The 10,235-nt window shown below is 42.3% G+C and overlaps 1 pseudogene; it reads left to right on the top strand.

The window, feature by feature from the left end:
* Nucleotides 1-2,766: 2,766 nt before the first annotated feature.
* Nucleotides 2,767-8,917, top strand: LOC116039308 (annotated as a pseudogene).
* Nucleotides 8,918-10,235: the final 1,318 nt, after the last annotated feature.

The following is a 10,235-nucleotide window of genomic DNA, read 5'->3' as shown; positions in this document are numbered from 1 at the left end:
TTGGAGATGGTAAGTCCCTTTGGGGTGGACTTTGGGCTTTTTCACTTTGTAAACCTATAACGTGCACAAAAAAGATATATAACACAATAAAGGAAAGGGAAAAAGCCAAAAAGCATAATATGAGCACTTTAATGATGACTTTTAATATGATTTAAGAGACAAAAACATGAAAAAGAAGTTCTTATACGCTAAAACAGTCTCTGTATGTGTTGTTATCTGCTGAGGAGTGTGTCTGGGCTCTCTGATAGCAGCCGGGGGAGTGTTGCTAAACTCATCAGCGTTGATCCATCTGCTGCTTATCCCAGTTTGTGTGTGAATACCCTCAACTGTCCACACTGATCCAGATAACTGTGCTGCTTTAGCTGCAACTATCTCCAGTGGTGCAGAAATGTGTTTACTGTTCTATTAAAGTCATACCTGCCAACATTTGGTTTTCAAAATCCGGGAGATTTGCGCATGGCGGCGCGAGGGGGGTGGGGTGTTAAGTGTACTGTAATAGAGGAGACACACAGAGCCGATAATCGGCCGTCGGACCGTCTGGCGAGGTCGGTGACTCGAGTCTGTTCGGTGTGTCCCGTGCCGTCGTCCGTTGGAGAAGCCGTCGGCCTTCATTTGGGCCGACCTGACATGTTCAGTCGGAGACAGGGCAGTCGGGACTCACCTGGAAATGGGGAGCAGATGAGCCTCTCAAAATCTGACGAAGATCTTTTAAACTGACCTTTGTTGATCTGAAATGAAGACAGATTCAGCAACTGCATGGCCTATTTCTCTCTTAAAATGTTTTCAGAAACACGTTTCGGTGAACTATTTTAGTACAATATGAGATCGTATTCTGAACTTGACAGCCTTGACAGTCTGGCTGTGAATTTCCGGAGAAAAAAGAACCACGTGACGCTCAAGTCAGCGTCTCTTCGGTGTGTTCTGAGGCACTTTTTTGGACCTCGGGGACCCGACTGATCAGTCCGACTGGCTTTACTGCTGGGTAATGTAATTTTTCCCGCCGTGCACTACCTTAAAATCAGTGCGACACACCTTACAAAAAGCGTGTAGGTTGTCGATATGATTTGATAAGATCCATGTAAATTGTTGCGCCCAACACTGTTGAAATTTACAGCTACATTTCGATTTCTTTACAGGAACACCGCCTTCACCTGCCATTTTTATCGGCTTCCTTTTGGGTCTGAACTTTCCACGAAGCTTGCGCAGAGATCAACTGCGCAACTGGGTTATAGGTTGCCAGGTTGAGGGTTATAGGTTGCCTAGGTTATAGGTTCTGTTTTTTGGACATTTTGTTGTTTTTGCCTGGTGTTTTTTAATTTTTTTTCATAAATTTTGCCTGCTTTTTTCCAGCATTTCTGTCACTTTTCCCAAAGTCTAGGCGCTTATTTCGACGTCCCATATTTCTGATATGAAAAAACTTTTAAAACAGGTCAAATTTGACCAGAGAACAACATGTGGGTTAATGCTTCATCCACACAAAACACGTTGCCTCATCACATGAGTGACAGCTTTAATTAGCTTGTTTTCTGTGAACGATGTGGCGAGGGGGTTAATGCGGATTTAGCAAGCTAACGTTAGCCAACTAACGTGTCGTCCAGTGACTGGCTGGCTTGCTGGTTCCGTGCTTTAATGCTGCATTAGTTACAGGCAATGAGCTGAACGACGGGCTGGGTCAAATGTTAGCGGTCCGCTGAACCCATTGCCGTTGGGTCAAACTGTCCCTCCTCCTAACTTCCCATGGCACCAAGAATGTCTTACGAGCTGCGTCGAGCGCTTTGCATTGACTGTATAAAAAGCTCGGGCGGCTCTCCTCCCATCGAGATGCGACACAGTTTACAGCCCCACTGATGCATATCATCATCATGACAACTAACAACAATCACCATTTTGTTGTGTACCAATCAAATGACCACGGCAAACAGTTCAATGGCCTTTCAATCCATTTTATTTCTAAGGTTGGCATACTGTTCCTGTCCTGCAGATCTCCTTTTCATGACATAAACAAGAAGAGAAAGTCAACAGAGCAGCTCTGATGAAGTCTATCCATGACGTTCCACTTCCAGGATTTCTCCGATGTCCGTCCAACCTGAACTCACAGAATTCCATGAAATGAACACGGCCCCTTAAGTCAAGGAAAAGGTCGTGGGTGGGCTTACGGTTCCTTGACACGCGGGAAGAACAGAACGGTTGGGTTCAGGAAAAGGTCGTGGGTGGGCTTATTCAATTCAATTTTATTTATAGTATCAAATTATAACAAGAGTTATCTCGAGACACTTTACAGATAGAGTAGGTCTAGACCACACTCTCATAATTTATAAAGCCCCAACAATTCAAGTAGTTCCCCCAAGAGCAAGCATTCAGTGCAACAGTGAAAAACTCCCTTTTAGGAAGAAACCTGGGACAGACCCAGGCTCTTGGTAGGTGGTGTCTGACGGTGCCGGTTGGGGATGTGATGAACAGTGGAAATAATAGTCACAATAAAGTTAAAACCCATGTTGCAGGGTTTTATTTTCTAATGAATTTGTGCAATTTGCTTTTTGGTAATAAACATTTAAACTGTTACCCAACAACATCAAATACAATGGATATCACAAAACGGAATAAAATACGAAAAAGTAGTACTATTTTACAACGGTTTGCAATGATTCTCTTTTCCCCCCACAATGCATTGCACTACGTCACGTTGAGGAGACGACAGACGAAAGCCCTGTCTCTGTTCATTGTCTATGTGCCACTGGTGTTGCAAAATATGGCTTTTGGTCTCTGGAAAACGTAAAAGTGCCAATGACTCATCAGTATCTTAAAAGAAAGGACAGGACAGTGTCGGCCAGAATGTGTCATTTGTGACGAGAAGCTAGTTAACGACAGCACAAAGCCAAGCTAAAATAAAAGACTGGTTTAATGTTTGATCAAACTGAATGACTGTAGTAATGAATGGTGGTATAAAAACAGAAATGCAGAGTGTGCATGGTCTAATCTGTGGATTGCACATCAGATAAAGTAAAAGATTATAAACTTGTTTCAACAATGCAGAGTGCATACCCTGAGCCCTCACTTTGACTTCCAAGAACAATAGTGTAACATCTCAGCTTCAGTGGGATCGCTATGAGACTGGTTCTTCCTAACCCAGGACTGGATGACAGAATCCCTTCCTATGAGGACCTGGACAGGATGGAGAAGGAGGAAGCCGGGGACAGGCCCAAGTGGGACAACAAAGCCCAGTACATCCTAACTTGTGTGGGCTTGTGCATTGGGATTGGCAATGTGTGGCGATTCCCTTATTTGTGTCAAAGTCATGGAGGAGGTAAGCTCAGACGAAAATGGGAAAGGGATCTTATGATTAAGCTGTCTGGACTGTAAATTCTTGATTATTTATTTATAATTATATTTATCTTTCAAGTATAATTTCCTGGAGGAACTTACGCTGGTACTGATATGTAAGATTGCAAAGATGGCTTTGTGGAGTAACCATAGACTGTATAAAATATGGACGTAGTCTCTGTGACGTCACCCATAGAAGAGCCAAAATGAAGCTCAAAGTGGGCAGGGTGGCTCCAGCCGTCGCCATCTTGGCAGTGCCTGCAGTAGGCTAATACAAAAATGCTGAGGCGGGCTGAATGTGGCCTACAGTCTATGCTTGCCTCCAGTGATGGCAGCCCACCTGTCACTCAAAGCAGAACCTCTTCATTATGCAAAATTTAAAGCCTTAATATAATTGAAAGTTATTATAAAAACGGGTATATAAGTGTTAGTTATGGGGGGAGGAACTGCAGCTTTTGGCACTTCCGCATTGTCATAATTTTTCAGCACCGGAGGCTGCTACTTGGGAGTAACTGATCATATATTTTGCAGGTGCATTTTTGATTCCCTACGTGATCCTGCTGGTGCTGGAAGGAATGCCTCTCCTGCTGCTGGAGTTTGCCATCGGCCAGCGTCTCAGGAAAGGCAGCGTGGGAGTGTGGAGGGCCATCAGCCCTTATCTGACTGGTGTTGGTATGTAAAATAGGCTCTGAAAAGATTTGTCCAAAGCAAAAAACATCAGTTAATGATTCTGTCCTACTCAGGTGTAGCCTCCATGCTGGTGTCCTTATTGATTGGACTGTACTACAACACCTTAATAGCCTGGATCTTGTGGTATCTCTTCAATTCCTTTCAAAGCCCACTGCCTTGGGCTCAGTGTCCTCTCAATGACAATGGGACAGGTATTTAAATATAAAGAGATTCTTATTAAGAACACAAACTCTACTCATGATTAAAACACTTGAAGGACTGTGTCTCGCCCCTTCAGGATTTGTACCAGAGTGTCAACGAAGCTCCGCTGTGGATTACTATTTCTACCGAGTGACTCTTAATAGTTCAGCTTCCATTGTGGACTCTGGAGGAATCCACTGGCCCATTGTACTCTGCCTGCTAGCTGCCTGGACAGTCATGTGTGTCTGCTACATACGGGGGATCGGCACTTCAGGCAAGGTCTGTCAAACCTTTACACAAACAACTGTTTTTTTCTGAATCACCACCGACCAATTATTTCACGATTTGCTTTTCTTGTCATGACCTCAGGCAGTGTATGTCACCGCCATCCTGCCTTATATAGTGCTGGCCATCTTCCTGATCCGAGGACTGACTCTTAAAGGTGCCCTGAGTGGAATAAAGTTCCTCTTCACACCAGATGTATGTTTTAAATCACTATCATAAAAAAGGCAATTATATATCTAATAAAACAAAGACACATCACAATGTATGCCTCACTCTTGCAGGTTGATGAGTTGATGAAACCAACTACTTGGCTGGATGCAGGTGCCCAGGTCTTTTATGCCTTTAGCTTAGCTTGGGGAGGCCTCATCTCCTTCTCAAGCTACAACCCTGTTCAGTAAGAGACATTTATAGAAGCCCTGTTTTTATAACCACACAGCTGTTCTACTGTTATTTAGCTCACGATAAAGATAGTAGCCTGTCGGGGCACCTGGATAGCTCACCTGGTAGAGCATGCGCCCCATGTACAAAGGCTCAGTCCTTGTCGTATCGGCCGCAGGTTCGACTCCGACCTGTGGCCCTTTGCTGCATGTCATTCCCCTTCTCTCTCCTCTTTCATATCTTCAGCTGTCCTATATAATAAAGGCATAAAATGCTCAAAAATAATCTTAAAAAAAAAAAAAAAAGATAGTAGCCTGTCTCAGACATAGTGTGTGCCCTAAATCATTTTTTCTTTTTTTGCCAAGCAACAACTGCATGCAAGATGCTGTGATCCTGTCGGCCATAACTGGCCTCACCTCAATCTATGCTGCCACAGTCACCTACACCATCATCGGCTTCGGGGCCACAGAGAAATATGACAGCTGTATCAGTGAGTGAGTAGTCTCACATTGCCAGACCTATCTCCACAGTGCTGCAGAGAAAGGTCTGGGTCTATAACACATACATTCTGGGATAGGAGAAAAAAAACGCTCTGGGTTGTTTGCATTTCTTTACACCAACTAAACTGTCTTTGGTGGCGCTAAGCTCCGGACGCAGCGACGGTGGCTCTGCAAAATGGGTCTTGTGAAAGAACTTGTTTTGGTGGAACATTTGCGGTGTTTGGTGTTTTAAGCCCCTCCAACGTCGCCTTCCAGGCAGCGCGGCAATGGTTATGTTTAGGGTTAAGGTTAGGGTTAGCTGCCTGGAAGATGACATTAGAGGCTTAAAACACCATCGAGCAACATTTGCACCATGATTAAAGAAAACGCCAAATACAATATTAAATAAAGTTAACTGTGCACACAATACAGTAACGTAAGCTATTTCATTTAGCTGGATACATGGTTAAACATAATTTGCTCTTACAAGTGTATCGCCGTGTGCAACGTTACTTCGTCCACAGCAGTCCCGCCAATCGGTCCCAAAACGTCCCAGTTAGATAGTAAATGCTGTAACGTTAAACAAATTCTTCGTAAATCTTACAATCATTCCCAGAAAGAACCAAGCAGACCTGCCTTGTTGGCCAATCCAAATATTTTTCAAAACTTGGATGGTAATGTTGGTTGGCACGGTGGTTATAACGCTTTGATCCAGACTGAAATATCTCAGGGACTATGGATTACCTTTCTGTGACATTTGGTACAGTCCCTTTACAATAAGTATGGACAGGAGGAATAATTACAGCAACCAGTAAGTCTTTCAACGTAGGTATGGGCATGTGGGCATTGTATTAAGATACCTGAATCAATCCTTTCCAACAAGTCCTCCAAACCATACGAGAATATAGGTTTATTCCTACCCTCTAATATGACCCACAGGAGTGTTAACGTCACGTGGGATCTGGCAGGTGGGGGAAACGTAAAGATCTCAAATTTGAATGTAACACTACTCCTTGTACTACTACTACACATCACTTAAAGCAAACTCACTTTTACAGCTAGTTCACCTGCTACTCTCGCTATTTCCTTCTTCCAAAACAGCCAGGAGTTGAGTTTTCTTTGAGACATAATTATGACTGGTGTGATAACTGTCGTCTTGGGTTAAAATCAGACATTACGCTACTCACTTCCGGTTACGCATATGACGCGTATTTTCAAACGGGACACGAACAGCGTCCTCCTGGGTGAAAGTCCTGTTTGTTTGTGACCCATCCACCACCTCAACCTGCCTCCTCACGCGGAATGTGTCGCTTTTATACTTTTTTCACATTAATTGCTGCTTTGCTCCCGTAATAATTGTGAGAGGCCTTCACACTATAAACATATGAGTCGTAATCCAGAGTGACTAATCCGTGACATATTTTCTCCCTAGTAACATCATGACATTATTAAATGCATTTGAACTTCCTGAAGACAGCATCTCTACAAGCAACTACGACGCAGCCTTTAACCATCTCAACAGCTCCTCTCCTGATATGATTCTCGGATTGGACATCAAAATCTGTGACCTGCAGACACTTCTCAGTGAGGTGACTGTATTGATGAATATCTGTCAGATTCCATGTTGTTATTGTATTTTGCTCCTAACTGCATTACGACTAATGTGTGTTTGTACAGGGAGTCGAGGGAACAGGTCTGGCCTTTATTGTGTTCACAGAAGCCATTACCCAGATGCCTGGTTCTCCAGCCTGGTCTGTCCTCTTTTTCATCATGCTTCTGTGCTTGGGAATCTCAACCCTGTTTGGCAACATTGAAGGAGTGGCGGTCCCACTGAAAGACCTGAATATGTTACCTCAAAAATGGCCCCAAGAAGCACTGACTGGTATTCTGTTTTGTAGTTAACAATCTGCATATCGGCTTTGCAACCCCAGATTCATTGTCTGATTCTTCTTTTAACACGAGCGCTCTTGTTTTTGTGGACGTGCGTTTCAGGAGTAACGTGTGCTGTTGCCTTCGTCATCTCCCTCCTGTTTGCGCAGCATTCAGGGATTTATTGGGTAACTCTCTTCGACAACTTTGCTGGATCTGTTCCACTTCTGACCATTGGTTTCTTTGAGAAAAGCTTTGATAGCTGTTGTATACATCTACGGCATAGACAGGTTAGTGCATATTTAAACTATTTTAGCTTCACAATGTCCGTCTGGGTTTGCTTTTTTCATCTTGATACTTGCTATAGAATAAAGGCTGATTTATGCTTCTGAGTCGAATCGACGGCGTACCCCAGCAGACCCCTCTGCGTCGCCGCGATCCCCCCTCCGAGCCATCCGCCGTTGCTCGACGGGTACCTCCTAAAATTTGTAACTTCATGTCGAGGCGACGCAGACCGCAAGGACTGTGATTGGTCAACTCGTCCTGTGTGTTGATAGTTGGTGTTTCAATCAGCCTACTGTGGGGAGTAGCAACATGCTAGTTCACTAACATAAGCTTTGCAAATAAACTCAGACATATTTTGGTTACCATGACGGGGGTTATCCGTTTGTAAAGTGTCTATATGTCAGTAACGTTTTGAAATTAGCACTTCGCCAGCAAGCAGTACTTTGTGGGCAGCTGTGCTAAAGTTTGCTTGCTAACATAACATAAACTGGCTGGCAGACACCTCGCAAATAACCTCAGACTTATCACCCCCTAGCGTTATGGCGGTGAAATGCACCGCAATGCAAAGCAACCCCAATGCAGAACTCCATAAAGGGTCACGACGCCGTAGGAGCGACGGCGTAGCAGAAGCATAAAACAGCCTTAAGCATACAGCATTAGCATCATCATGCTGTGACAGTTACTGAGCAAAGCTTTATGGAGATGGCTGACTCTTCAAAACTACTTGCACCCTTTTAAAATAGATTGTTACTCTCAGCAAGGTACTTATCAGATTAAATAAAGTTATACAGCACATTATAATTTATATTAAACCCTCTTGTGTGGCAGGTTCAATGAGGACTTGGAGTTCATGGTCGGACATAAGCCCTCCATCTTCTGGCAGGTTACATGGAGGTTCATCAGTCCTCTAATCGTTCTGGTTATTTTAGTTTTCTACCTGGTGACACAAGTCCAAGAAGAGCTCACCTACTTAGTCTGGGATCCCAACTCTGTAAGTGCACAAGCTCATAAAAGTAATCGGTGTTCATTTATATTTGGGTGTATTAGTTCTGATCTCAGCATCCATACTTTTGTTGCCTTTTTTTCTAATGATGCCACATTACAAACTAGACCTATTTGGGATGTATCAAACATTGGTACGGTAAATGTTGATAGTATAGCACATAGTGGTAACAAATTATACTGTTTTGCGGTTTACAGGAGGAGTTCCCAACTCTGGCATCAGTACCGTACCCTTCATGGATCAATGCGCTCATCTTTCTTCTGGCGGGAGTCCCCAGTCTGGCGGTGCCTGTGTATGCATTATGTAGGCTGGTCTTCATTTGCTGCAGAAACAAATAAAATCCATTGAAAGAATGAGCCAAAATTCTAATATAATAGCTTATAAAGTCATACATTTCAGAGTATAATAAAAATATTTTTTAACTTAATCTGTTGTGTTGTTACTTGTTTCTAAAAAGAATATTTAAATTACTACTGAAAACAGTGTTTTTTGTATCCATGCACAAGTTCTTAAATGAGACAATATGCTCATTTTTTATGTTCATACTTTTATTCTACTTTGTTTACATGCTTTAATCTTAAAAAAAAACAAACATTACTTTTCTCATACTGTCTGTGCTGCAGCATCTGTATTCACCATCTGTCTAAAACGCTCCATTTTAGCGCCTGTCTCTTTAAGACCCCGCTCCAAAAAAGCCCAGTCTGCTCTGATTGCAGCAACTTTTAATTATATTATATTATACATGAGGTGTCAAGAAGCAACACCTGTGTGGTGTATACTAGCTCAAAAATCTGAGCACTGACACCCAGACAGCTCAGTCTTCTAAGGAGACTGAGTCATTGTGAGCATTTCTTAAAAATATAGTCTGTGTTATCTGAAAAACTCAGATGGTTGTCAAGAACCGTACCTAGGTACTTAAAAGTCCCCATAGTTTCAACTGCTAGGCCATTTATTAAAACTGGCTCTGTTGTTACGTCTTGTATTTTGCTAAAGAGTAACTCGTTTGTCTTTGCCACATTGATCTCTAGCTCGCTATCATTGCCCTGCCCTAATCATAACCCTGGTAGAAAAGAAAACTGTAAGTTTGCCTCTGAATGTGGACAGACCTCAGGTCATGAGGTAGTTTGTTCCAGAAAGCAAGACCAAAGTAACCAAATACCAACAATGCTAAAAAAATTTTTTACTACACTACACTACAAATTAGTGTAGGTCCCTGTACACCAGTCAATCAATTTGGGAGTGATAGTAGGTTGAAATCTTGCGTTATGAATTTTCGTGATGGGGCAGCTCTTTTGGTTACATTGTGGCTTTAAAATTGAATTCTTATTTTTAATTATATTATATACATATATGTTTATATATATGTATGTATATATGGATATATATATATATATATATATATATATATATATATATATATATATATATATATATATATACATATACATATATATACACACACACACACACACACACACACACACACACACACACACATAGTTTTAGTTCTATAGAATGTGAATGTGAGAATAGAACATTAGAATGTGACGTCACAGCAGGGCTGACTGTGACAGAGTTTAGAATCTACAGTTTCTGTTCCAACTGTTGCCAATCCTGTCATTTCACACAGATTGAAAGTGACTGAGTACAAACCACATCTTGATTTACTTGTCTTTGACTGTTTTATCTTGTTGTTTACTACAACAAATCTTATTGGATACCAACTTCTCCAAAGGACCGCAAAG

The sequence above is a fragment of the Sander lucioperca genome, chromosome 8 (assembly GCF_008315115.2).
Source record: "Sander lucioperca isolate FBNREF2018 chromosome 8, SLUC_FBN_1.2, whole genome shotgun sequence".
NCBI lineage: Eukaryota > Metazoa > Chordata > Actinopteri > Perciformes > Percidae > Sander > Sander lucioperca.
This window is presented reverse-complemented; position numbering and strand designations above follow the sequence as displayed.